Below are 8,668 nucleotides of genomic sequence, written 5' to 3'. Positions count from 1 at the left end.
GAGCCCTCTCGAACTGAAAGGCCTAAACCTTTGGCCCAACCACCTATCCCAACAAGCTTAGGGCCCTTTGCACTTGTAAGCCTCCTATCACAAAAAGACTTGCCCTTTGCAATCCCCTTCTTTTTTCTTTTCGCCCTAAAGCCTACAACGCCGTGAAAAGCCACAACCCCTTATGCAGACTTGCCATTGTCTATGTCTCTTTCTATTCTGACTAAGTAGTCTGATCCAGCGTCTTCAGCACGCAAAGGCTCCCACTCCATCCTACGTTACTCCTCACACGTGACCCATTGACACCAACATTCCTAACCTTCGTCTCCTTGCTTCCCTAACTTTTGTTCATTATCATCAATGCAAACACCCATGACATCACCTCCCACCACAGCTGAATAGCAAAATATGAAGCATATACCACCAATTACAACGTCCCTAAAAGCTCTTTCCCCTCTGATTTTACCATAATCCTAACTCATCAAAGCCGAGAAAACCTTTTTGTATCCTCATTTACCCTAATGAAGCCCCCACAAGGATCTCCAATTTTCTTTAACACCTCCCCATTCCAAAAGTGTAGCAAAAGACCTACCATTCTCACTTATACTTCTTTGGCATGATATCCTAATCGTAGATAATCAGCCTCTACACTCCATTTCTCCAAGAGCAACTTATCCTTGAAATGTCGCATCCCCCTTTTCAACACTCTCTCTGCCTTCTCCCCATCTTCAAACTCTAAAAGGAAGAAAGCACCTCCCAAATTCAAGAACCTCACTCATCTCTTAAGGTTCCACAGGTGCTCTTCCTACCTCTTTGACAAGATCAACTCTGATTCCAAAATCAAGTCTTATCTCCACCTACCAACTAGACAACGACACAATTGTTCCTCCTTGCTCATTTTTCTCTCTATCACCAAGTTGAAGCCATGAAGCATCACCTATCCTTCCAGCCAGTGCTCTAGCCACATCCATAAAAGCTTTCTTCCAACACAACCTCGAACTGCCAAGGCTCATTCGACCCTCCCAGCTATAGGTACAAGTGCACTCTTTGTTTAAGCAAAAGTAGCTATCCCAAGAGATCTAAGTTTCTCAGCCAAAGTGGCCCAACCCCAAGTAACCCTTTTCCTTTAGGGAACACTAAACAAAATCTCTTTGCCTCAAGATCGAGCATTAAGCATAGGATAAACCTCCCAACCCCATTGACACGCCTATCCAACCTGAACTTTCTCCCCTCATCCTCCCAGACTTTTACAAATCTTCATTCCTTTTCCTACCTACAGCATTCTTCGATACCTTCTAACAACCTCCTTAAGCTTCCATCACCAAACCGAATCCAAGAAATGAAACCCATGCTTCTCTCCATAATGATTTCTCTTAACTTTCCACGAACTTCCTCCACTGAGACTTCAAAGGACTTTGATTCCACCACAAACCAACAACTACCCCATCTCATTAAAGAGAGAGAGAGAAAGAGAATCCATATAAGAGTGGAAATATTTCACACAGACTTCGACATAAAATGAGTTGAAATCAAAGAATCAAAACCCTAATTACATGCTACATCGAAATTAAAAATCAAAACCAAACACTCCACATTTCCGATTTACCAACAACCACTCAACACCCCAAATCAAACAAAGTAAAGAAATTGCAACTAAATATAATTTTAGTTTGATTACACTTTACCCCCCAACCTATATCGTGTTTTGCACATTGCCCCATCGAGTTCAAAATTGAGCAATGTACCCTCCACGCTTTAAAATTGCATGCAATGTGCATTTTCTGATTCACGACGTTATATTTTTTTATGGAATGGCATGTGCTCTCCGTGTGACCGATGACAAAATGGTCATTTTTAATAAGTGAGGGTAAAAAAGTCATTTCATTTTGAAACCCCAAAACCCTAACCCAACCCTTCTTCTTCTTCCTTCCTTCCTTCGTTTTCCAAAAACTATATTTTCTCGGCAACGAAACAAGCTTAATCAAAATACTTTCCTAGAAAACCTTTCATAATCTAGAAGCCTAGGCCCTTAACCAAAAGGAAAAAAAATCCTTGGAATGTAGGTCCAAAAACATTTTCTATCAAAACATGCACAAATCCAAATGAATTGAGAGAAATCAAAATTGTAATAGACAATGGAAGAAATGAATGAAAAACAAAGATGTCCAACATAAACAAAAAAAAAAAAAAAACCATAACAAACTGTAGATAAGTTTCCCCAAATTTCCTCCACATTTTCCCCAACTTTTCTAAAACATCAAAATGAAACCCTATTCTAAAACAACAAACTAAAGCATTACATCAAAATTTTAATCAAATTTTTCTTCAAAATTCCCCAATTTTTCTTCAAAATTTCTAAAACATCAAAACAAAACCCTAACACTAACCCTCTTTGCCAAGATTTTTCTAGTCACTAAAGAGATTACAAGACAAAAACATATCGTTGAACTCCATGTCTTCTTTTCAATGTTAGATCTTCAATGCTTATATGAGATTTTAGGGCTTCAACTACAATTTGGAGATTCAATAAGAGGAACGGAAAGAAGAGGAGGATAAACAACAAGGAAGAAGAGAGGGTTGGAGGGGTTTTGTTTTGGTTGCAAATTTACCCTTTTGCCCTCACTTAAAAAGGTCACATGGGGAGTACATACATCCTCCATCCATAAATGTAACACCGTCACTTCAAAAATGCACATTACATGCAATTATAAAACTTGGAGGGTACTGTAGACCCCCGTTTGGGGCCTTCTCTCTCAGGCAACCTGTTTTGCCAAGTGTCACAGTCCCATAGGGCCACGTGTCGTCTCGTGGTTGGTGGTCATAGAATCAGTTATTGCTTTTTGAGGAGCTATCAAGAGGCGACACCTGTGGGAGGATGCTGGGGGGATTTTGCAGGCCGTTATTTGGGTAGCAGAGCAGCTGTAGTGAGGCGTGGCAGGCCAGCTGCAGGAACCGGGGGGGGTGCCTTTTCAGCAGGAGGAGCGTATGAGAGAGGGGGCTTTTTCGGTGCTGGTTACAGAGGGAGGAGGAAAAGCTGGTTTTGGGACGAGAGAGTGAGAGTTTTCCAGAGAGAGACATCTTCTGGAGCAAAACTTGGAGTCCTGCTGATCTTTGCTAGAGAAAAATCTTCCACAGGTATGATTTCCATAGGTTTGTTTCTATATTCAGGTCATTGGATTTATGCTTTTTGGACATAATATGTTCCATGTTGATGGCGAAGTTTGCTTATACTCACTTTGTGTTTTGCTTCTAACCCATTTTTTGAAAGTTGGTTTGTTCTTCTCTCTGTGAGCTTGCTGGTCCCTACGATCTTACGTTTTCTATGAATTCCATTTGAAAATCATCCTGACCACCCCCCCGCATCTGAGCCCATTGATAAATACATGAAATGAGGCTTGGATGGGTTGATTTTGCTTCCTTTTATCCTTGCTCTGTTTTTTCTGTTCATCCCCTGTTCTTGGTATCCATACGTATCTTGCATCAGATCTTCCATTTTCGTCTGAAGGGGAAGGGTATTGCAGCAGATTGGTTCTCAATCCTTGGGTATGAAAAACTGGAGTTGAATATCTTACTGGGTCTAGCTGTTTCGATTGGAATATTTTTAAGGGAAATCAGATGAAGGAGATGATTCTTTATTACACTTTTTCTGGTCCTTCTGATGGTGTTTGCTTCTGTGGGTTTTACCTCTATGTCCCCTTACGCTGAGATGGGTCAAAGCTCGAGAGAATAGAGCATGGGATGTGAAGAAGGCTGGGCAATTGGACGTCAACTCACGGCAACTGACAATGCCGCTACCACTTCTCATATGGACTTGTTTGCTGCATGAAGTAGCAGTGTAGAAGGAGAAGTTAAATTGTGAATAAAAGTTTCTTAAGATGGAAAGTTTTCTGCACTTAAAACGGTGTTTCTATCAGTGCCTGGTATTGACAAAGAGAGAAGGCCAAGGCAATGTCACCATATTGATTTCTTTAACCTCCATGGAAAGTGTATACCAGACCAGGTAAGGATTGACAAAGCAGAGTTACATGAGATTGTCTGAATAACCTTTTGTAGATGGCTCTGCAGAGGATTTTTATTTACCCTTCATGATGGCAGTATCATCACTACTTCCTATAACCATACTCACGCTCCCATTATTACTCCATGCCATTACCTCTCTGCTATGCCCATAAAACCTATTCTTCATATTATCACTACTCCGCCACACCATAATACCCATGTCATCTCATATCCATGCATATTTGCCCTCACTCGTTCCCTCTCTTCACCACCATACTTGGTGATACCCATTGGCTGCCATACCTATGCCCATTTATATGATCACCTTTCTTTCTACACCACCATGCACCCATCTCATCTCTCTCTTTCGCTCATCATACCCACACTTCCATACTAACCCTCATCTTCATGCCCCATGCATGCACCCATCAAACCCATTCCACATTACCACCTTTTCTCTCTCATTAACTTTCATACCCATTTCCTCTATTTCTCTCAGGCCCATAGCTGATTCCACTCATCATTTTCCTCCTAAACCCACTAAATCCATCAGCCTCATCACCCTTCGCGCTCCCTATATCCACCGCCAATTGACCATTCCGTTCTCATACCCATAACTTCTCATTCATTATCTTTCCGTTCACCTCACCAAAGGAATATTGCTTCTTTATCTCTCATGCCTTTCTCCCTCTCACTCTCATGCGCCTTCATCCCCCACGTGGCTCATCCAAAATTCAACATTTTAGAAGAATTCGCTTAGGATACCATTCCCCTCGTCCTTGGGTCTCTTCCGAAGCTTGATGCGTGCTAATTCAGTTTTGATGAAACTGATTGTTGATTCAGTATTCACTCAGTAATAGGAGTGGCAGCCGCGACCTGGAATCCTTTCATTCATGCACACCTGATAGAGTCATACTCCCATGCGCACTCTGCGGCTCAATATATGCAGTCCTAGGAAAACTGATTTTGGAGCAATGGACCACCCAAAAGTGAAGATCTCATCATAGATCCATCCTAGAGTCTCCGTGTGTGGGTTATATCTGAAGATTGCTCTTCCCTGTGCTCTACATGGTGAGAAGTGCCAAGCTTCCTTTGATCCTATCAGCGACAGAGTTCAGATTTTCAGGGGTTTCATCAGGTTTGGATGGACCAAGTGCACCAGAAATGCTTGGGATACAGATGAATTCTCTTCATGTGAAAGTCTCTATGTTGTTGCTGATGTGGCTCAGGCTTTGGGCAAGATTCCTGGTGATGTACAGAAGACGCAGTTCAGCTGGCACTGAAGGTACTGGGCAAGACAATGGACAGCACGAGCCTTACTTCGGACTGTTGGAGTTGTTCTGGAGTGTAACGAAGATCAACCAGGCGCGGGCCATCGCGTGCCTTGCTGCTAAGTGGCATATATGCGCCACAATAGACACATTCGAATCCAGCGAATCCGAGAGCCCAAGGACCCGGATTCCCTACCCACGTGCCCCGTTCCTCTATTCCCATGCATACTTTCAAAATGGATTTCATAAAAATCTCATTCTTATTGGTTTTTAATTCTTTATCTCTCATTGTTTCTTGATCTTAAATAAATCTAATTTCAATAAATCAACTCTTGCCATTCTCCTCAGGGTATGCCTTCTTCATTTTGCTTATTTATTTATTTTCTATTATTGTTATTATATTTGTTTTCATCTCTTTTATTTTATCTTATTTCATCTATTTTATCTTTTATTATTATTGTCATTATTACTTTCTTTATTATCATTATTATTTTATCTTTGTTGATTTTAAAATAATCCATTAAATTCTAGTTTTCAAATAGTTTTTTCCAAATTCCATTTCTATCAAACAATTTTATTTTATTTTTATTTATTTATTTATTTTTCAAATTTTCATCTTTAGAATTTTTAGGATCACTTAAAAATCTCTTTTCCAATAAAATATTGTTGCCATCTTTCCTTCTGGCAAACTATTTTCACACTTCCTTGATTTTAAAACGTTTTAAAATAAGCAAGGATTAAATTCCGTAATTCCAAGTGATGGAATTTATGGAATTGATTCATGCAAAAATGAATCGGGTTTTGGTGGGGGCCCGACATATGTGACTTCATGATTGATTGACTGACTGATTTGATTTGACTGCCATGCATGATTGATTTATTCTGATCTGTGATGTGTATGAGATTATTTCGTAACTGTGCTCTAACCCTATGTCTTGATAGCGCATGGCGGCTCGTCACCTAGGTACGTGTCCACTCTCATTCTTGTAATTCTCTCTGCATGTATTGATTCTCATATGTGCGATCATGCTGAGTATTCATTAATTTCCTCATCACGGCCATGTCAGCTTCATTTTATTAGTAGAGACCCGACTTTAGGGACTTAGAGGGGTGCTACGGTCTTTACCGTACCTTCCCGATAAGTAACCTGACCCCCGCACCCGATCCGGTTTTTCGTAGATCACCTTTTCCAAAATAAGGAGTCACACTTAGGGTTTTTCTTTCTTATTTTGTTTACCCTTTAAAAATAAAACAAAAAATAAGTGGCGACTCCAAGTCATTTTCTTAAACAATAAAAAAATCAATTTTTCGAAATCACAATCGAGTTTCGTCATCGAGTGGGAAACGCATGAGCCGAAATGCGGGGTCCATAAAATGGCGACTCCGCTGGGGATGTTTTAGAGGGTCAAGCTTGAACTTAAGATGAAGCAAATGTGGCTTTTGATGAGTCGATTAGTGGATACTCACTTCTTGATTGCACATTAAGGGTTCTCGAGTTTTCACTTGGGACATTGACATGATTGATTGTATTGGTTGATTATCTTGATTGGAGATTCTGACACAGTGATTTTCTTTGTGCTTCGTTGATATATTTGTTTGAGATAGTTGACATGCTGATTATGATGATTGATTCGTCTTGATAGAGGATTCTGAGATAGCTATTTTCTCTGTGCTTCATTGCCATATTTGTTGGAGATATTAACATGTTGGTTGTATTTATTGCCTATCTTGTTTCGCTTAGCATAGTGATTCCGATATTTGCCATGATTGTTTTGGTCACCTTGCATGTATAGATTCATTGGTATATATCGATTGATTTGGCACGTTGATTCACTTGCTTGTATATTCTCTCGGTCGTCTTTGAGCATGATGTTCATATCACTATTCATCTTGATTGTCACGACTTGTATGTATACATGAGTGATATATCCCGTACTCTGCTTGACTGTATGATGCATGACTACCCTTCCTTTGTGTGATTGCATGTTGCTTGTCCGTGTGGGCCGCACATCTATCCCCTTACCTCCAACCCTCTGGTTTTCGGTCATTTTCTTCATTTCGGCTCTCGCTTTTGCAAGTGTGAGGCCTTGTGTGTGCTTGATTCTTTGACCGAGCCAGATGTTAGGAGTAGGGTCTAGCGACGGGCTATATCGATGTCTGGGAGCGTTTTGGAGGAGACCGACATATCGATGCTGATTGGAGTCCGATCATTGAAGACCTATATAGCCCGGAGCTAGGTTTCATGGATATTTGTGTGGCCAGTGTGTTTCATTTTCTGTTTTAGCTTCTTAGGGTTTTCGGATGCACCCACACCGTTCACTGTGCACTTTAGTCGACTATTGAGTGTTGAGAGATGTGAGAGCTTTCACTATAGGAGCCCCCTGGGATGCGAGGTAGTGCATGTGTGGAGGTGATGACCACCTTGCATGGAAGCGCCCCGTCTCTTCGGAGGCGTGCAGAGGGTTGCGTACCACCGGAGGGTATGATCGCTTCTGCTAGGGATCTTTAAAATCCACCCATATCCATTTAGAGCCACCTTGCCCTCGTAGGTTGAGCCATAGATCATTCGATTAGGACTTCCTCCCTACACGTGGGTGCATCTGAGGGCTTTCAGAGCCTCTATGGTTACAGTTCGGATCCAGTATTCCCTCTTTTTAGTCTCCAGTTGAGAGTGCTTGGAGATCGGTATGAGTTTGAGTACGGTTGGATCACCTTTTCGTCTTGTCGCCTTAGTTTATGCTTTTCACTCGATGAGTTTAGCATGTTTTCTTCATAGGGCTTTTCGTTCCCATTTCTTGGCTCGACGCACCTCTTCACTTTGTTTTCACTCACTCGATATTTTGGGATATGTTCATTGATCATCTTTTTACACTGTACACCTATCACGGGCTCAGTACCTCATCATTTGTTTGATCCTTGGTTCGATTTTCAACTCGATGCTCATATTTTCATTACAAAAAAGTGAAAGACACATTTTCATATTCACACCTTTCTCGAGAGATTTGCCTTGATCACCTTATCACGTTTTTTTCTTATGGAGCTCGAGTTGAAGGTCAAATCCAGGATATTTTGGTCTAGACTGAGTATTGATCTCGTGATAGTGTTGTTATTCACATCCCATTCATTTTCTTCGCACCTCGATCATTTTTTGGATCATCGATAGAAATTCTTTAGTCATATTTGTAGTTGTCTCACATTGGACACTCATGTGACTCTAGAGATTCTATCGTATATCCAAATTTTGATTGTCACCATGTGATTGTGTATCGCACCCTATCATGTGTTGAGTTGTGTTGTATCATGCATTGGTCATTGTTTGTTACATCTCGTGTCGTTGCATGGGTCGTGTTTGAGTCGTTTTGTTCGATTCTTTTGTAGGAGTCTATTTGTAGTCCCAGTCTTGGTTCAGT

The sequence above is a fragment of the Vitis vinifera genome, chromosome 10 (assembly GCF_030704535.1).
Source record: "Vitis vinifera cultivar Pinot Noir 40024 chromosome 10, ASM3070453v1".
NCBI lineage: Eukaryota > Viridiplantae > Streptophyta > Magnoliopsida > Vitales > Vitaceae > Vitis > Vitis vinifera.
The sequence above is the reverse complement of the archived record's forward strand: the minus strand, read 5'-3'. Positions refer to the sequence as shown.